General features: G+C 36.4%; 1 protein-coding gene and 1 long non-coding RNA gene across 7 annotated transcripts in view; both read right to left on the reverse strand.

The window, feature by feature from the left end:
* The window catches only part of LOC145511643 (uncharacterized), a 274,218-nt gene that overhangs the window by 248,820 nt on the left and 3,479 nt on the right, over positions 1–21,919 (reverse strand). The gene's annotated exons all lie outside the window — the stretch shown is intronic.
* LOC145511646 (uncharacterized) lies at positions 10,864–13,407 on the reverse strand. Its single transcript, XR_014058022.1, has 2 exons — positions 13,175–13,407; positions 10,864–11,552 (listed from the first exon to the last, which is right to left on the reverse strand). It is a non-coding gene; the product is annotated as an uncharacterized LOC145511646 (long non-coding RNA).

A 21,919-nucleotide genomic window follows, 5' to 3' on the forward strand; every position in this document is an offset into this window, starting at 1 on the left:
AAATTTCTCACTGTTTCCATTGTTTCCCCATCTATTTGCCATGAAGTGATGGGACTAGATGCCATGATCTTAATTTTCTGAATGTTGAGTTTTAAGCCAACTTTTTCACTCTCCTCTTTCATTAAGAGGCTCTTTAGTTTTTCTTCACTTTCTGCCATAAGGGTGGTGTCATCTGCATATCTGAGGTTATTGATATTTCTCCCAGCAATCTTGATTCCAGCTTGTGCTCCATCCAGCCCAGCATTTGGCATGATGTACTCTGCATATAAGTTAAATAAGCACAGTGACGATATATAGCCTTGACTTACTCCTTTCCCAATTTGGAACCAGCCTGCTGTTTCACGTCCAGTTGTAACTGTTGCTTCTTGACCTGCATACAGGTTTCTCAGGAGGCAGGTCAGGTGGTCTGGTATTCCCATCTCTTGAAGAATTTTCCACAGTTTGTTGTGATCCACAAAGGTTTTGGCATAGTCAATAAGGCAGAAGTAGATGCTTTTCTGGAACTCTCACTTTTTTGATGATCCAATGTATGTTGGCAATTTGATCTCTGGTTCCTCTGCTGTTTCTAAATCCAGCTTGAACATTTGGAAGTTCAGGGTTCACAAACTGATGAAGCCTAGCTTGGAAAATTTTCAGCATTACTTTGCTAGCGTGTGAGATGAGTGCAATTGTGCAGTAGTTTGAGCATTCTTTGGCATTACCTTTCTTTGGGATTGGAATGAAAACTGATGTTTTCCAGTCTTGTGGCCACTGCTGAGCTTTCCAAATTTGCTGGCATATTGAGTGCAGCACTTTCACAGCATCATCTTTGAGGATTTGAAATAGCTCAACTGGAATTCCATCACCTCCACTAGCTTTGTTCATAGTGATGCTTCCTAGGCCCACTTGACTTTGCATCCAGGATGTCTAGCTCTAGGTGAGTGATCACACCTTCGTGATTATCTGGGTCATGAAGATCTTTTCTGTATAGTTCTTCTGTGTATTCTTGCCACCTCTTCTTAATATCTTCTGCTTCTGTTAGGTCCATACCATTTCTGTCCTTTATTGTGCCTCTCTTTGCATGAAATGCTCCCTTGGTATTTCTAATTTTCTTGAAGAGATCTCTAGTCTTTCCCATTCTATTATTTTCCTCTATTTCTTTGCATTGACCACTGAGGAAGGCTTTCTTATCTCTCCTTGCTATTCTTTGGAACTCTGCATATAAATGGTTATATCTTTCCTTTTATCCTTTGCCTTTAGCTTCTCTTCTTTTATCAGCTATTTGTAAAGCCTCCTCAGACAACCATTTTGCCTTTTTTGCATTTCTTTTTCTTGGGGATGGTCTTGATCACTGCCTTTTGTACAATGTCATGAACCTCTGTCCATAGTTCTTCAGGCACTCTGTCTCTCAGATATAATTCCTTCAATCTATTTGTCACTTCCACTGTATAATTTTAAGGGATTTGATTTAGGTCAAATCTGAATGGTCTAGTGGTCTTCCCTACTTTCTTAAATTTAAGTCTGAATTTGGCAATAAGGAGTTCATGATCTGAGCCACAGTCAGCTCCCAGTCTTGTTTTTGCTGACTGTATAGAGCTTCTCCATCTTTGGCTGCAAAGAATATAATCAATCTGATTTCGATATTGACCATCTGGTAATGTTCATGTTAGAGTCCTCTCTTGTGTTGTTGGAAGAGGGTGTTTCAGGGAGATGTACGATAAGTCCCTGTGAGTTGTCTCCCTGATTAAGTAATGGTTTTAGCCTGCATTTTACCTCTCAGGGACCTCCTTAATGGCAGGATTAGGTCTTATTCCTACACCTACCTTCACTTAACTCAGAGTATGATACATAGAAGTACTCATGGTGGTGAAAGTCGCTCAGTTGTGTCCAACTCTTTGCAACCCCATGAACTGCAGCACGCCAGGCTCCTCTGTCGGTGATTCTCCAGGCAAGAATACTGAAGTGGGTAGCCTTTCCCTTCTCCAAGGGATCTTCCCAACCCAGAGACTGAACCCAGGTTTCCAGCATTGCAAGAGGATTCTTTAGCAGCTGAGCCACCAGGGAAGCTCAAAGTACTCAATAGTTCATTAAATGGATTTCCCCCCCTGCTACTTTAAGTTGAATTTTACATGCCTTCTCACATGAACTCTTATTTTTGAGTCTGCTTTTTCCCTTATTTGTTCTGAGGTTTTGTTTGTTTGATTTGGCCACACCAGGATCTCAGTTCCCTGACCAGGATTGAACCTGGGCCCCTGCATTGGAGGAACACCAGCCCAACCACTGGACTGCCAGGGAATTCCCATCACATGAATTCTTTTAAAGGGACGTTCAATCTAAAACCTTATATCATTGTAAGTAAACACTGAGCTTGACCTAAAAGTGCTAAATTCTGAATCCTGAAATTATATCATTGAGGCCAAATTGCAAATTTGGTTAATCCAGGATGAAGGGCCTGTTCACATACTAATGCTGCTGCCATCTTGTGTACTATTCTCTGTCCACACTCACCTTCTTCTTGTCCCTTGCATACACCAAACTCATTATCACACTAGGGCCATTTCACTTTTCTCTATCCCCAGATCTCCACACGGCTAGCTTCTTCACATCATTCAGACCTGAGCACAAAGTTCACTTCCTCAGAGAATTGTCAATCAATTTAAAGTAGTTCTCATCACTCACAAGACTGTACTTTCCAATTTCTCTTTTGACATTACCCTGTCTTACCATCTTTAATACCTTTTTCCCTTACATGAAATTACTTTGTTGATTTATTTGTTTTATTTCATATGGACTCTCTCACTTTCTTCCTAAATGGATGTAAATTCATATAGGGACATTTGATGTACGGTTCACCCTGGAAACATGCCAAGAATACTGCTCTACTCATAGAGGAATTTAAGATTTCAAAATTTTGAAATAAAAAACTCAACACTGAGGATGCATAGAGTAGTTTAGAGGCAGCAAGTGCATGCCTGCATTGAGCCCTTCCTTGGTTCTTCAAATTATTCTGTCATAGTAGATGCTAGCTAGTGGAGGTGATGGAATTCCAGTTGAGTTATTTCAAATCCTCAAAGATGATGCTGTGAAAGTGCTGCACTCAATATGACAGCAAATTTGGAAAACTCAGCAGTGGCCACAGAACTGGAAAAGGTCAGTTTTCATTCCAATCCCAAAGAAAGGCAATGCCAAAGAATGCTCAAACTACTGCACAATTGCACTCATCTCACATGCTAGTAAAGTAATGCTCAAAATTCTCCAAGCCAGGCTTCAGCAATACATGACCCGCGAACTTCCAGATGTTCAAGCTGGTTTCAGAAAAGGCAGAGGAACCAGAGATCAAATTGCCAACATTTGCTGGATCATCGAAAAAGCAAGAGAGTTCCAGAAAAACATCTATTTCTCTTTATTGACTATGCCCAAGCCTTTGACTATGTGGATCACAATAAACTGTAGAAAATTCTTCAAGAGATGGGAATACCAGACCACCTGACCTGCCTCTTGAGAAACCTGTATGCAGGTCAGGAAGCAACAGTTAGAACTGGACATGGAACAGCAGACTGGTTCCAAATAGGAAAAGGAGTACGTCAAGGCTGTATATTGTCACCCTGCTTATTTAACTTATATGCAGAGTACATCATGAGAAACACTGGGCTGGAGGAAGCACAAGCTGGAATCAAGATTGCCGGGAGAAATATCAATAACCTCAGATATGCAGATGACACCACCCTTATGGCAGAAAGCAAAGAAGAACTAAAGAGCCTCTTGATGAAAGTGAAAGAGGAGAGTGAAAAAGTTGGCTTAAAACTCAACATTCAGAAAACTAAGATCATGGCATCTGGTCCCATCACTTCATGGCAAATAGATGGGGCAACAGTGGAAACAGTGTCAGATTTTATTTTGGGAGGCTCCAAAATCACTGCAGATGGTGATTGCTGCCATGAAATTAAAAGACGCTTACTCCTTGGAAGGAAGGTTATGACCAACCTAGATAGCATATTTAAAAGCAGAGACATTACTTTGCCAACAAAGGTCCATCTAGTCAAGGCTATGGTTTTTCCAGTAGTCATGTATGGATGTGAGAGCTGGACTATGAAGAAAGCTGAGCGCCAAAGAATCGATGCTTTTGAACTGTGGTGTTGGAGAAGACTCTTGAGAGTCCCTTGGACTGCAAGGAGATCCAACCAGTCCATCCTAAAGGAGATCAGTCCTGGGTGTTCATTGGAAGGACTGATGTTGAAGCTGAAACTCCAATACTTTGTCCACCTGATGCGAAGAGCTGACTCATTTGAAAAGATGCTGATGCTGGGAAAGATTGAAGGCAGGAGGAGAAGGGGACAACAGAGGATAAGATGGTTGGATGGCATCACCGACTTGATGGACATGGGTTTGAGTGGACTCTGGGAGTTGATGATGGATAGGGAGGCATGGCGTGCTGCGGTTCATGGCATTGCAAAGAGTCGGACACGACTGAGCGACTGTACTGAACTGACCTAAGTAGATGCTTGACATTTCCAAAGGATACACCTCAGTTCCTCTAGAATCACTGAATTAACAACCGAGCCATACATACAACTTCTTCAGTTTCCTGATTTCTAAAACTAGTATGCTAATATACACCTACTTTAGAAGATAGTCATGAGAGTTAAATAAGAACCGTGAATCCACGGTGATATGTGGATTCAGGGGGCTCAATTTCCTCACTCACTGCCAAACTGGATGATTTAAATACATAACAAAAAAGGTACCAACTACATATCTTTAGGAGTGGCTAGTAGAGTCAAAACTGTGCCAGGCATCAAGAAGTATAAGACAAAATAAGAAGGAAGCTTTCTTTAATACATGACCTCTGATATAAATATCTCGCTTGGTGAGCAGTATAGGCTTGAGGCAAAGATCAAGTAGGAAAAGAGAAGGGGGTCATAAAGGAAGAGACTGAAAGGTACACCAAAATTACTTGAGTAATTCTACTTCCAACCGGGAATATCTAATCACCTATGGCACAGACTAGGTTTCTACCAACAAATGAAACAAGGAATATTGAGCAAAGCCAGGGCGATCTGCCTTTTAAAATAACAAAATTTTCTGGATAATTCAAATGAAAGAATAATCTGATATGATCTTATTTTACCTGCATTATGTAGGAAAATGTGTAACTTTAGAGCTTAAAAATATAAATCAGAAAAACATTTTGATCTCAGCAACGTCAACTATGTCATCAAACCCAAATGGCAAATAAGGGATGATATTTAAAGGAAAATGACATTTCGAGTCAAAGACGGGATTTGGTGTCATATGTCCTGACACAAGATGAATGTCAAAAGAGTGTGTCCTGATAGTGTCTAATAGAAAAAATTAATATTCGTGCTCTGAAGACTCCCACAGCCAAAATGGAGTAGTCCATTTTAATTTTCAGAGGAATTTGGTGAACAAATGACTAGACATCCACCAAACCTTGGTACTAATGAAAAATACAGTGCATTCTGAGAAAATCAATATATAGTTTGCCTGAAGGTATCCCAAAGGAAACATTCAGTTATTGAGGTTTAAAATACGTTAGCCCCAGAATAATAAAATTCTTGAATTGCAGGCGTTTGCAAGAACAGCAAAGGGGTTAAAGACATTTTATATTTTATCAAAGCTCTAAAAACTGCTGTGCAGAGTTTTTATACATTTCATATTTTCTTCCTTGCTGCTTCTTCATGCAAAAGCCTCCGCCAATTCCTCTGAGCACTGCTCCACTGTTAGGACCTTCTTAATTTCCTCTTCAAATAAGTTATCCTAGTCTCACTTCTACCTGGCCTCCACAGGTTCGTGCGGTCATCCAAGATTGGGTTGAAGGACTGGGAGTATATCTTAAGGAACAGATATTTGTCACAATGTCTCAGTATTGTAGTTAGTTATCAAAGCATAGGAGGTTTTGCTTGTTTGTTTCTGCTTTGTTTTTGGAAAATAAGTCCTTTTTTAGCCAAGCCACGTTTGGCTTTCATTTTAATTGTGAATCTTATTTTGCTTAATGACGTAAAGATAAATGGGGATGCGCTATTAAAAAAAATGCAATAAAAATGTCAAGATGGGAATGTAAAAGGCTAAGACTGTCTCTGCAGGAAAAGAAAACTGAAGTATAGGTTGAAAAAACAGTTAACTCAATTTTAACTAAACCATGAGTCAATTCAAGTAATAATCTAATTTGACCCTCACAGTCCACATTTATTAGTTAATTCTTCGGTATCTGGTTAATAATCATGACCTGAAGTCCTTCCTAGGGGGAAAAACTACTTTGGAAATATATCTGAGAGGGTTGTTTAGTACATGCAACATATCGTTTCTTTTCTTTTACCAAGTTATAAAACCAGCAAGAGTCAAAGGGTTGATTGAAGACAATCATTTGTCAGAAAACTAATTTCATAGAAGCAATACTATCCTGTAAAAATTCAGTAAATATGTATTGTAAAATAGTTATCAATTTAAGAAAATATTTTCTCCTAAATAAAACAAAATTTGAGCATTCTAACAAATACATTTTTGTCTTCTGCATTTACTACTACACTTGCTCTGGTGTTAGTTATGAAAAAAATGTAAATGTGCTTACACAGTTAGTTTTGAAATTATCTTTTAGTAATAATTTACAATCTTATGATCTATTGAGGCACAAAGAGAAACAGATGGCCATTCTCAGAACTTAGCACTAAGAAACAACTCATAATTTTTGCTGTCAGTGTAGCTCTAAGCCACTTATTTTGATCCCTTGTTTTTGAATTCTTTAAAATATTCCAAAATAAGGCGTTATTATGAAAATTTCTTACCCTTTACAAAAAAAATTTTAGTTTAAGTCATTTTTTTAAAAAAAATATAGCACATTTATCCATGGTTAATGACCACAAAGATAGAATGCTGTAACTCTAAAGAGTTTGAGGACAACTATTCCAAGTATTGTTTGCATTATATCAAACCAAACAAATAAAGATTTCTGAATGTCAGTCCTTTGTGTTGGTCATTTGACTCTGACTCAGAGTTGAAAATACATCTAGTAATTAGTTCATACACTTGAATACAATTGAAAAAGCCTCTCTACCTTAGTCCCATCATGGAGACACAGTTAAAGCAGACTAATCTACCCTCCAGATGCCCATTGTAAGAACATTCTCAGAGTGATTTAAAAAAATATTTTTTATAGGCCACAAATTCTCAGTAGAGTGTCCTGCAGCTAGGCTGAAATAGGGAATCTCAGCAAATGTTTTTAACACAAAAAGTAAGAAACTGCTTGCTATCCCCTGGTAGGTTTGATCAGCAGATCACTTACAAATGATACAAAGAGTGAACTGCAAAGACACATACCCCTGACATGGACTTTGTACCACTCTTTATAAACTGTGATAGTGAAAAATAGCACAAGATTTCCCATCTTAAAAATAATTACAATTCATTTGAAAATCTTACTTGACTTTGAGTCCATTCACTATGATTTAGTTTATTATTATTAGTGAATGAAACATAAAATATGACTTGGTACTTTCAAAAAGAACTTTACTAAATACCAAATAGTATAAAAGTTAACTAATAAGAGCCTATAATTGGGTGGGAAGGAGGTTCAAGAAAGAGGAAACATACTCTTGTCTGATTCAAGAGTATACTTGAATACTTATGACTGATTCACATTGTTGTATGGCAGAAACCAACACAACATTGTAAAGCAATTATCCTCCAATTAAAAATAAATTTTTAAAAAGAGCCCAGAGTTACCATCAAAATCTAAAATCTACAAATTTTATAGGCTATCCAGTTTCTGGATGATTTCTTTATTGAGTAGGAACAATGCAATAAAGCAAATACCATAATAAAGCAAGTCACATTATTTTGTTTCCCAGTACATATAAAAGTTATGTTTACACCATACTGTAGTTTATCAAATATTTAATAGCATTATGCCTAAAAAGAAAATGTACATACCTTAAGAAAAAAATACTTTATTGCTAAAACATGCTAACCATCATCCGAGCCTTCAGCAAGTTATACACAATCTTTTTGTGGGTAGAGAATCTTGCCTCAATGTTGATGGCTGCTAACTGATCAGAGTTGTGGTTGCAGAGTATTGGGATGGCTGTAGCAATTTCTTAAAGTAAAACAATGATGAAGTTTGCCTTTTTTATTCTCCCTTTCACAAATGATTTCTCTGTATCATTAAATATTTCTGATAGCATTTTACTCACAGTAGAACTTCTTTCAAAATTGGAGTCAGTTTCCTCAAATCCTCTCACTGCTTTATCAAGGAAGTTTATGCAATATTCTAAGTTCCTTCACTGTATTTCAATAATATTCACAGCATCATCAACAGGAGTGGATTTCATCTACTTTCTTTGTTCATCCATAAGAAGCAACCCCCTCAACCTGTTAAAGTTTTATCACAAGATTGCAGCAACTCAGTCACATTTTCAAGCTCCATTTCTAATTCTAGTTCTCTTGCTATTTCCACCACATCTGCAGTTCTTCATCCACTGAAGCCTTGAACTTCTCAAAGTCATCCATGAAGGTCGGAATCAACTTCTTCCAAACTCCAGTTAATGTTGAAATTTTGACCATTTGGCCTGAATCATGAATGTTCTTTTTTTTCACCTGTGCAAATCCTTTATTAAAGCAACAACCAAAGTATAGGGTGGCTCACAAGGTTCTTTTTTTTTTTTGCTGCTATATCAACTTAAATATTAATCATTTGTTTATACATTTAAATTATTTTTAAAAGGTGAACATTTATAGCTCACAAATCAACAGAGTGACATTTCCACCCAGATACATTTTTCCATCTTATTTCCCGGTTTTAACAATGGGCATTCAGAACCAGAGGGATAGCACATCAAACGTAAGTGCCAGTACCTTCTGTGAGCAGGCTAGGGTGTCTGAGAGATACACTGAAGGTTTACATTCCTTGTTAAATAAAAATAATTTATGCAGGAATATGCTTAGACCTATTTGCTTTGTTTTTTATATTCTCTATGAGCTTCCAGTTCAGTGGTGGCATTCTGAGCATTAGACTACTTACATGACATCTCTAAAAAAAGCCTTAATTAAAGGTCATTATCACTGTCATATGATATTTTCTTATATAACAGACAGTCCTTCAGAAAGCAAAATAAGCAATTTCGTTTTATTCAATTTTTCCCACCACTGATTTGTTTAATCCAAAACTTGTTAATCACTGTAGAAACCCTATAAGTCATTGAAGATGAACTTTGTTATCTACTAGAGGATTTTACAATGAATAGGTGGATGTAATAATGACTAATACCTTGAAGATGGTGGTGGTTTAGTTGCTAAGTTGTGTCTGACTCTTTGCCATCCCATGGACTGTAGCCCACCAGGCTCCTCTGTCCATGGGATTCTCCAGGCAGGAACACTGGAGTGGGTTGCCATTCCCTTCTTCAATGAGTGTTCTTAATAACATTCAATTTACTTTGCCCCTACCCATCAGAGGAATCACTCTCTCTGATACCTATAGTCTTACAAAATGTATTTCTTAAATAACAAGACTTGACAGTTGAAATTACTCCTTGGTCCATGAGTTATAAAATGCAAGTTGTGTTAACAGGTATGAAAACAGCATTAATTTTGTACCTCTCCATCATAGCTCTTGGGTGAGCAGATGCATTGTCAATAGGCAGTAATATTTTGAAAGAAATCTTTCTGTCTGAGCAATAGGTCTCAACAGTGGGCTTAAAATATTCAATAAACCATGTTGTCTACTGATGTGCTGTCATCCAAGCTTTGTTGTTCCATTAAGAGAACACAAACTGAAAGTAGACTTTTGGAATGGTAAATAAGCGTTGGCTTCAACTAAAGTTATCAGCTGCATTAGCCCCTAACAAGAGAGTCATTCAATCTTTTGAAGCTCTGAAGCCAGACATTGACTTCTCCTCGCTAGCTATGAAAGTTCTAGATGGCATTTTCTTCCAATATAAGATTGTTCCATCTACATTGAAAGTTTGCTGGTTAGTGTAGTCACCATCATTCATTATCTTAGCTAGATCCTCTGGATAATGTACAGTGGCTTCTCCACCAGTAATTGCTGCTTCATCTTGTACTTTTATGTTGTAAAGATGGCTTCTTTCCTTCAACCTCATGAACCAGCAGCTTCTTTTAACTTCAGACTTTTCTTCTGTAGCTTCCACACCTCTCTCAGCTTTCAGAGAAATGAACAGAGTTAGTGCCTTGCTCTGGATGGCTTTTGGAATGTTGTGGATGGTTTGATTTTCTATCCAGACCACTAAAACTTTCTTTATATCAGCAATAAGGATGTTTACTTTCCTATCATTCAAATGTTCACTGGACTAGCATTTTTAATTTCAAGAATTTTTTCTTTGCCTTTAAAACTTGGGTAACTGATGCAAGAGGTCTAGCTTTTGGCCTATCTCTGCTTTTGATGGGCCTTCCTCACTAAGCATAATTATTTCTAGCTTTTGATCTAAAGTGAGAGACTTCTAATCCTTTCATTTGAACACTTAAAAGACCATCATAAGGTTATTAATTGGTTTAATTACTGCTGTACCTGAGGGAATAGAGAGGTCTGAGGAGAAGGAGAGAGACAGGGGAATGGCCCATCAGTGGAGCAGTCAGAACACATACAACATTTATGGATTAAGTTCAACATCTTACATGGTTGCCACACACGGTATCCCAAAACAATTATAACAGTAACATCATAGATCACTATAACTATATAATAACGAAAATTTGAACTATGACAAGAATTACCAAAATGTGACTCAGACACATGAAGTGAACAAATGCTATTGGAAAGTGGAACTTATGGACTTGCTTGACAAAGGGTTACCACAAACTTTCAATTTGTCAAAAACTCAGTATTTGCGAAGCACAATAAAATGAAGTGCAATAAAAAGAGGTATGCCTGCTTTATTTTACTTAGTCATTTGGGTTACATTAATCCATTTCATCCCAGAAAAAAACTTATGATACAGTTCATCAATATTATAAAATATCAGCACTGAAAATTACGAAAATGAAGCTAAAAATAAACTTTGAATTAAAAGCAGCATATGAAATCTACATGTTTTTATAGAATACATAAAAGTTAATATTGAAGATGTAACTTTTCATGAGTATTTAGTATATTTCATAGTATTAGATGGAATACTGTTTGGTTATAAAGCTGTTGCTTCCTACCAAATGAATGAATGAACATTACCTGGTATATATTTAAGAGGTAACTCAGTGTCATTAGAGAAGCTTGGAGAGCAAACACATCAGTACTGGATATGACATTCTCTAGCTATATGGTAATGGGAATTTGCTTTATCTCTAATGAGGTTACTATGAGAATTAAAGTAGATAAGATATGCAAAAGCATTTGGTTCAGAGTTGACTTTCAGTAATCAATAGTGCCCTCCTTTTTGCAACTCTCTTTCCTCATTCTATGCAGATATTTGTTCCATATTTTATTCACAAGTGACCCAAATAGTTGGTGATTTTGGCAGCTACCTAGATATTTAGACGGAGAAGGCAATGGCATCCCAGTCTTGCACTCCTCAGTGAATGTCACAGTCCATGCATGCACCTGGCCATATCTGTCAAGATAAACATTTTTTCAGAGCATATGTGTTTGCTCAGTAGACAAACAAAAAGATACAACAACATGAATGGGCCTAGAGGGTATTATGCAAAGTGAAATAAGTCAGACAGAGAAATACAAGTACTGTACATATGGAATCTAAAAACCAAAACAAATGAACAAATACAACAAAACAGAAACAGACTCACAGAGAAAACTGGTGGTTGCCAGAGGGGAGAGTGGTCAGGGGATGGGAAAACAGATGAAGGGAATTAAGAGGCATAAACTACTAGTTACAAAATAAATAAGTCACAGGGATGTAATATACAGTACAGGGAATACAGTCAACAATACATTGTAACTGGGTTACCCTAAAAGTTCTTTCCAGTTTTTTCCATTAGATGTCGTGGAAAAACAAGAATGAACTTTTTGGCCAAACCAATAACTTTGTATGAAGCATAATGTATAAAAATATCAAATCACTGTGCTATACACCTGAAAATAATATAATATTGTCATTCAACTATACTTCAATATCAAAAATAAAGAAATTCAGTGTTGACATAGTAATATCTAATATATAATGCATATTAAAATTTTTCCTATTTTCCTCTCAAAAAAGATATGAAGACCAACTTGCCAATAGTTTTTTGAATTAATGCCTTGATTTCTGTCATTTTTACTTCTCCTAGACTGTTCATTCATTTATTTTAAAAATTCTATATACAAAATTCAATGAGAAAAAATAAAATAGTGTTATTTTAATAATCTCTAGAAAATATCTTCATATAATTTAATAATATTTTCAAGCTGTTATGAAAGCAAACATAAGTAAAATGTATTGAACAGTTTGGTTATCAATTGAAATCACTTTTTAATTCACTGTTTGACTTAAAACTAAAATATAAGTAATCTATTGTAGAAAAGTAGGTAAAGTTTCAAGTAAACCAACCTAAAAGAAAGTAACACTCAGATCCAGAAATACAGTGAACTTCTAGGTCAGTCTTATTTATTTACTACAAAAGTCTCTGGCTAGAACACTGAATTCAGAATAACTTTTTGGATGAAGTTCTCTGTGTCTGCTTATTAAAAAAAAAAATAATGATAGATTTCTTCTGATCTTTCAGAGCCCCAATCATTTTTGCCCCAGCAATATTCTTCTAGTCTTTAAAATACTCCATTGAATATAGAATAAGGTTAAAAGCAGCATTCTGTCTTTGAGGCCTTCCTTGGGCAGAATAAGAAACATAAAAATGTTAGTTTTATATATTAAGGCCTGAAGAAAGCCTAACAGCCAAAACATCACCTTTAACATGGTTTCTATTACTGAGTAGTTTATCAACCAATCTCTCCTTTATTCTTTGGTCTAAAAACTGGTTTTATATTCTTTCTCAGTATTTTAAATGTATCCTGGTTCTTTGCGGCCTCATTAGAAAGTCTCTCTGCATTACAAACTTTTTTTTTTCCTCTTCACTGTACAAAAGAAAACGAATACTTGGTCAAGCTGCAGAAGAAACAGCACAATTGGCTATTTTATAAACGTTTGAAATTTAAGAATTACTTTTAGGGTATGTATATATTCAAATCATTAACTTAAAAGGAATAGTCTTTTTCATTAAATAATAGGCTTGATCATACCTATATACTCATTAAGTCACAACATGCCCTAAAACCTGGGATTGTTGTGAAAGAGAAAGCATAGGCAGCAGTTCGTTCAAAAGCACAAACTATATGCTTTACGATCTCCACATTCTGCTTCCTACCAAGATCCAAAAACAAAATCTGGTTCAAGGATCAAGTTTCTAATGACAAGGAACTTCAGGCCCTTGAGGGATTCCAAGTTGTTGGGCCTTCATTTTTAGCACTATTCTATCTGTATTATGACCTAACAATAGTTGAAAAGAATAAGTGATTAAGTCACCAAGAAGGTTCAAAACACTTCATTTCTGACATCTCTTACTTCACTAACTCCATTGTTTTGATATTATATCTAGGCATCAATTTGTTTACTTGTTGGTTGGTTAATTCGCTGGTTGATTGGCAGGTTGATTTCATCCAGCGTAAATTATCCCTCTATTCATCCACTATATCCAAGAAATATATAGGTAAAACAAATTGATAATCATTTATTTTTAATACTTAGCTTAGGTATTGCATTAACACTTAACAATACCCATTCCAATCCAAAACCTTAGATGTGCTCGGAATCCAATGTTTAAAATGTAGGAGTATTGACTGGGAAACCATTCATTTCCTCTTAAAATATTTTATCACCTTGTATTGGGTAACCAGAACTTTTTAAACTTAACAAAATGAATATTACTAACTACATGTTTATCATGAGGACTCCATTTTGACACTATTTATGCATTATGTTGCGACAATCTAGAAAAAAGTGTTAGTTAAAAAATTTAGAAATCCAGATCACAATTCAAGAGACAGCCATGTTGTATCAGTCAGAGTGCAGTCAGGAAATAGAAACCACACTAATTATTTGAAAAGAGGAAATTTAATATTAATTGTTAGCTACCAGCAAATGGTCCTGGAACTACTGGATAACCACAGAAAAAAAATAAACTTTCATGCCTCATACCACACACAAATATTAAAAATAAAATGGATCATAGACCTAAATATAAAACCAAAACTACCAAAATTCTAGGAGAAAATATTTGTGACATTGGGTTAGTCCAAGATTTTGTAGCTACAAAAACATAATCCATAAAAGAAAAAACTGATAAGCTGGACCTCATCAAAATTAAAGACTTTTACTCCTCAAAAGACATTGTTAAAAGAATGAAAATAAATGCCACAAACTAGGAGAAAATATTTGCAAATTATATATCTTATAAAGGACTTGTACCCAAAATAAACAAGTCAGAAAACCAAAACTCACTAATAATTTCTAAAAATCCACTTTGAAAAATAGGTAAAAGATTTGAATAATCACCTTTACCAAAAAAAATACATGAATGGTAAACAAATACCAAATTCTCTAAGGTAATGAATATGTGTGTCATCCTGATTGTAATAATGGTTTCACTAATCATCCTAAAGGAGATCAGTCCTGGGTGTTCATTGGAAGGACTGATGTTGAAGCTGAAACTCCAATACTTTGGCCACCTCATGGGAAGAGTTGACTCATTGGAAAAGACCCTAATGCTGGGTAGGATTGGGGGCGGGAGGAGAAGGGGACAACAGAGGATGAGATGGCTGGATGGCATCACCGACTCGATGGACATGGGTTTGGGTAAACTCCAGGAGCTGGTGATGGACAGGGAGGCCTGGTGTGCTGCGATTCATGGGGTCGCAAAGAGTCAGACACGACTGAGCGACTGAACTGAACTGAACGGAATCATCATGGAAATGCAAATGAAGAACACAGTGATACTACTACATTATTTCAATGTCTAAGATTGCAAAGACTGGCCATGTGAAGAATTCCGGGCATAGAACTCTTGTGCTGGGTTTAAATAATAACCTTTTTAAGGTTTGGTAGTTTCTTAAAAAGTTAACCCACAACTATCATATAATTCAGTCAGTCCAGTCTTAGGTATTTGCTCAAGAGAATTCAAAGTAATATCGATACAAAGAGTTGATACAAAGGTTCACAGCGGCTTTATTTGAATTGTCAAAAACTGGAAATGATTCAAATATCCGTTATAAGCGAATAGTGAAACAAACTGTGGTACATCCATAAACTATAAGACTGTGCTGTGCTGCATGCTTAGTCACTCAGTCGTGTCCAACTCTTTGTGACTTCATAGACTGGAACCTGCCAGCCTTCTCTGTCCAAGGGATTTTTTTCTAGGCAAAAATACTGGAGTGGGTTGTCATTTCCTACTCCAGTGGATCCTCCCAGGAATCGAACCCTCATCTCCTGCATCTTTTACAGTGCAGGTGGATTCTTTAGCACTGAGCTACCAGGGACTTCCCTGATGGCTCAGTGGTGAATAATGCAGGAGACATAGGTTCGATCCCTGAGTCAGGAAGATCCCCTGGAGAAAGGAATGGCAACCCCCTCCAGGATTCTTGCCTGAGAAATCCCATGGACAGAGAAACCTGGTGGGCTATAGTCCACGGGATTGAAAAAGTGTTAGACATGACTTAGCAACTAAAACAACAGATAATAATACTATAATACTACTTAGGAATAAAAAGGACTGAACTACTGATGCAATCAATAACATGGATGATTTGAAAGATGATTACACTGAATGAAAAAAAAGGCCAGGCCAAAAAAAATGAATATGCACTGTATGATCAAATTTATATAAAATTTAGAGAATACCTGGGTATGTGAGGGTTGAGGAGAAACGGGGGGCCGGGGTTGGGGGAGAGAAATTACAAAGCGATAGGAGGGAACCAATTGAGGTGTTAGATGTGTTCATTTTCTTGATTATGACTGCCTTGACCTACCTAACATGGCAAGGAGACCACTATCTGGAATTCTCCGGGCACTTCTTAGTAACTTCCATGTCCAACAGTAAAAATTAATGAAAAACTACAACCAATGAAAAAAGAGCAGGAGTCAGATCCATCACATATTAAAGTTTGGGTGGGTGACCTTGCCAGGTAAAGGACTGACCAACTGAAGTCCTGGCTTAGGAAAGGCAAAGGAAACAGGAAATCAGCAATGGAAGAAGGAATTTTTAAAATATCAACCATGGTCTCATGACCAGCTATAGAAATTAAGACAGTATCAATTCTGCACATTTTCTTTCTTGCACACACACACACACACACACACACACACACACACACCCCTCCAAAGAGTAATTGGTAATTTGAGATTAATCACCCTAGGCTCTTGGTCTAGTGGAATGAGAAGCCCAAAATATCCAGCTGACATCCTAATTCAATGGAACCATGTGGGTCCCCAGGTAGAAACATTCCTTTCTTGGGAAGCAGCAATGGCTAGTGTTCATAAAAGAGATTAGACACAGACATGCAAAGAGGAAAGACTGTGAAGGCATAGGGGAAGGAGGGATTTTTACAATTTAAGGATAAACTTCAGAAGAAACCACCCCTCTGACTCCTTGATCTTGAACTCTAGCCTCTGGAACTTTAAGGAAATCAATTTCTGTTGTGTAACTCACTCACTGTGCGGTACTTTGTATGACAGCTCTAGCAAGCTAATACAATGTACTTCCACCCATATCTCAAATCAGGCAAATGGACAGCTTGAAATCCTGCCCACTGAGAGGACTGCCTTTCATTAAACATTCCTCTAGGTCCAAACATTCTAATTTGGACCACCATGTCTCTGCTATCCATTATAGTAAATATACCCAATGTGTTTTCGGAAATTAAATGTTGCTATTTGGACTACAGAAGAATTCACCACAGAGCTATTCAAAGATTCAGGTGCTTCCCTCCCTAATTTACTTCCCCAAGCCTTTGTAAAGTGAGAGTCCTCTGGGATGGCTCAGGGGATGTGGTTAGGAACGGCTGGCTATATGACATGTATGATAAACCTACTCCAACATTCCTATATCCATAAGCTTTTGACTTCTACTATTCCAAAGAAATTATGGCATCTCTTCCTCACCATTGAATCTAAATTTCAGTCAACTAAGCAAATAAACTGTTAGAGCCTAGCAGCTATACAGGCGTTAAACGCATTAAACTCAGAATCTTTAGTTAAGTGCACCCATATCCATAAAAGTGACCAAACCCAATGTTCTACTTCACCATCCTTGTTCCAACACACTTAGATTTCATTCACTCATATATTTCCTGGATTTCTGTCAATATAAATTAGCTGAATTTTACAATCTCCTTAGATATAAACCATTTCTTCTTGGATGAGACTTTGTACTTGGGAGCATACTGAGTTATGATCCAGTAATGCATCTACAAAGAATAGTTGGGGTGAGTCTTGAGGAGACTGGGCATGCTGTTTCATGGTAGTGCCTTGGGTAGAGTTAATATAGGATTTGGAAGCCAGAGAAGGCTAGTCTTCCTTAGTCTTCCTTCCGTAGGCAAGCTGTTTTCATTGGCAATGCCTCCATTCCAAGTTTCAGAGTCCCACATCTTCCAATGGATGCCTTGACTTTCAGCATGTGGTGAGCCTGTGAATTCAACTTATAACTCTGATATCTTTACTAACCTAAATGGAAAACAAATTTGAAAAAGAATAGGAAAAAATCTACTAAAAAAAAAAACAACTTTGTAATCTTTACTATTAAATTTTGTGTTTAATGTCCAGTAATACTGGTACTTTTGGTATAAGAAATAAGAGATTGATTTAAGGCTACTATAGAAGTTCACAGGTTCTCTGACCATGCTTTAAACTAAGAGTTAAAAATGGGTGCTTCTGAATTTTCTTTCTGTAAATGTTCCAGTTCATTCGGAAGAGTCCATCCCACACTAAGGTTCTTTTAGTTATTAATTCAGCCACAACGGTCAAGTATGGTAACCACTTAGACTCCCAAGGTACTTTTTTCAGAAGGTACTTCATCACAACCAATTATAGGCAGTGATTTATTAACTATGATGCCACCACATGCCACCAGTTTTGAATATTTCATGTTCTATTGGCACAGAACTTAGCATTTCATTCGAGTCCAAGGATATGCCCCAAACCCCATCTTTGTAAACCAATCCCCAAATCCCATCTTTGTTAAATATCTTGATAATGATTCAACTTTATTTAGACTTTATTTAGTATATGTCCAAATTATTTCCTAATCTGTAAAATGTGATTGGTACCAATAACTGTGTGGGAAACAATGAGTAATAATAAATTGCAAACATTTTGAAATATGATAAACTCTCATGTGAATCACTGAAAAAGTGCCTTTCTTACTTTGACATAAATTTACTACAGTGGTTGACAACATTTAGATAATACATCTAATGCACATTTCAGGTCAACAATCATATGATACTTCTCAAGGAATCTGTATGTAGCGAAGCTACAGATTAACTCATTTCTGATTTTAGAAGTCATATGGACACATTATAGTCACTGAACTAAATTCCCTAGGAAAAAGAGGAAGTTTTCATTTCAGCTTTGATTTTGCATAAATTCTTTTGAATGTCCTAAATTTATAGCTGCTGGGAAAAAAATAAAAGGATCTATAATCTTTTCCCTAGGTATTTCATTACAACAAGTTTTTATTTTTATTTTCCTCCTCCTCAATTCCTTGTGGTAGATGGGAAGACAAAAGGGAATTATCCAGAATTCAATTTTTATTAAATAGTAAGCTTGCAAAGCATCAACATAGCAAAAACTAGTTCTAGAAGCACATCTCTTAAGCACAAAGTGAAGCTGTAATACAGAGGAATGCTTTTCTGAATTTAAACAATGTTCATACGGAAAGCTGAATTCTTACCAATGTGTAGAATTTGTCCTCTGTTCTATATATTGGGTAGGTCCAATCAGCTAAGTGTTATAAATGTCATAGTATCAACAAAATGTTTCATAGAATATGACTTAGTCATTTAAATGAGTAATGTTAAACTGAGCTGCACATTTTTTTTTGTCTGACTTAATCCACCATAACTACATAACTACAATACAGGTTAAGAATTACTGTTATACACCTGTCTGTATTGACCTTAACCAAAAGTTGCACTATTTCTTCAAAGATTTTTTTTGAGAAATTATCAGTTGAGAAGTCAAATGACAAGTACTATAGAAGTACCATATAAGTTTCAGAGTAGGCAAATTTCCTATCAATTTATCATATGAGATTTGAAATTAAAGTTATAACTTCATACTTCTTAATTAAAATCATTCTACTTTTGTTAGCACTTTTTCTTTTCTGTTGCATTCACTGTTTACATAGTTTTTCTCAGTGATTCTTCCACATACTCTAAAAAGTCAGGTAATAATTCAGTTAAAATAGTTATCGTGTGAATTTTAATCCTTTCATTCTTTCATATACTTATTAGAAGGGGGTTTTGAAGTCTCCTGATAGAGAATTATTATTCAGCAGTTAAAATGACATGATGCTGGGAAAGACTAAAGGTGAGAGGGGAAGGGGATGACAGACAATGAGATGGTTGGATGGCATCACTGACTCAATCGACATGAGTTTGAGTAAACTCCAGGAGTTGGTGATGGACAGGGAGGCCTGGCATGCTGCAGTCCATGGGGTCGCAAAGAGTTGGACACGACTGAGTGATTGAACTGAACTGAACTGATTTCACATTTAAATACTGTCACCCATTAAACAGGGTTAAATAACTAAAATTTAAAAAAAATTACGATATTCTTAAAATATATTTATACCTCTGTGTAGCACTATTGGGCTTCCCAGCTGGTGCTAGTGGTAAAGAACCGATCTGGTGAATTGAAAGAGACACATGTACCCCAACATTAATTGCAGCACTGTTTACAAAAGGTAGGACATGGAAGCAACCCAGATGTCCATCAGCAGATGAATGGATAAGGAAGTTGTGGCACATATACACAATGGAATATTACTCAGCTATAAAAAAGACCACATTTGAGTCAGTTCTAATAAGGTGGATGAAACTGGAGCCTATTATACAGAGTGAAGTAAGTCAGAAAGAGAAACACCAATACAGTATATTAATGCATATATATGGAATTTAGAAAGACAGGAATGACAATCCTATATGCAAGGCAGCAAAAGAGACACAGATGTAAAGAAAAGACTTTTGGACTATGTGGGAGAAGGTGAGGGTGGGATGATTTGAGAGAACAGCATTGGAATATGTATATTACCATATGTAAAAGAGATGACCAGCACAAGTTTGATGCAAGAAACAGGGCACTCAAAGCCAGTACTCTGGGACAACCCAGAGGGATGGGGCTGGGAGGGAGGTAAGAGGGGGGTTCAGGATGGGGGGACACATGTGCACCCATGGCAGATTCATGTCGATGTATGGCAAAACCATCACAATATTGTAAAATAATTATCCTATTAAAATTAATTAATTAGTTCGATGCATGATACAGGGTGCTCGGGGCTGGTGCACCGGGATGACCCAGAGGGATGGGATGGGGAGGGAGGTGGGAGGGGGGTTCTGGAAGGGGAAAACATGTACACCCATGGTGAATTCATGTCAATGTATGCCAAAACAAATACAATATTGTAAAGTTAAAAAATAGATAAATAAACTAATTTAAAAAAATAATAAAATTTAAAAAATTTTTAAAAAGCAAAGGCGAGAACTGTCTGCACAATCTAGAAAGGGTAGGGAAAGAGAGATAAAAAAAATAAAAAATAAAATAAAATTAATTAATTAATTTTTAAAAAAAAGAACCCATCTAGCAATGCAGGAGACATAACAGACAGGGGTTCAATCCCTGGGTCTGGAAAATCCCCTGGAGGAGGGCATGAAACCCATATTCTTGCCTGGAGAATCCCATGGACAGAGGGAGCCTGGAAGGCTACAGTCCGTGGAGTCACAAAGAGTTGGACACAACCGAGCAACTAAGCACAGCACAGCACAGCACACACATATAGCACTATTACTAAGAATAAATATACAATTCATTTTCATTCTTATGAAGAAAGGCTTCTCTAAGAATATGCATGTTTTTATAAACTTAGAGCAAATATTGTGTATGGATAACTCATTTTAAAATTGAAATCATACTGGATACTCCAAAAGTCAAAAATAAACTTCTTAACATATTAAAATACTAGATATAAAATGTGTATAACATAAAAAATTAACTTACACTTCAGTTATACATATAGTAAAAATTCAAGAATTAGCAAATCTCTGTAAAACTTTTTAAAATTAGATGTGAACACTTCTTCTTGTAATATGAGTCAGTAAAACCCCTGTCGTGAGGGTCTAATTGAGTCTTATCGTCTCTGCCACACAGAAAACCAGACTGACCACAAGATCCTGTGCTTGATTTGTCTCGGTTCATGATTATCATCATGGGAGTAAAAATGGGGCTGGCTATTGAAACAGAATTTCATTCACGAAATGATTTCAAAGATAAAAGGATCAACTGCTTCCCAACCTTTCCCCTACTGATTATTTGAGAAATTCCACAATTAAAAATCTACCTAATAGGTTATTGTGAAAATTAAATAATTAACATTTATAAAACAGTTACACAGAATGGTGAGTAGTGCTTGTTAAATAAAACAATTTTCACTCCATTGACCTACATTGTGTTTTAAGAAATTAGCCATTAAACCATATAAGCAATTTTCACCTCAGGAGTTAGTTCCATCCAATCCCATCCCTACAGCAAAAATTACGAGGGTAAAATCAGAAAAGACGAGAATGAACTGGCTGTCTTCAAGGAGGAATAAGGGTGTAGGAAGAGGAAACAACTATGAAGGCAAAAGGAGTACAACAAAGACAATCTGTTACTAAATTACAAGTTATGAACATCCCTTATGTTACAATTTTGCCCAGTGTCAACTTGCTTTCCATGAG

Source organism: Giraffa tippelskirchi, chromosome 6 (genome assembly GCF_054371585.1).
Source record: "Giraffa tippelskirchi isolate mGirTip1 chromosome 6, T2T-mGirTip1v1.2.pri, whole genome shotgun sequence".
In the NCBI taxonomy this organism is placed as follows: domain Eukaryota; kingdom Metazoa; phylum Chordata; class Mammalia; order Artiodactyla; family Giraffidae; genus Giraffa; species Giraffa tippelskirchi.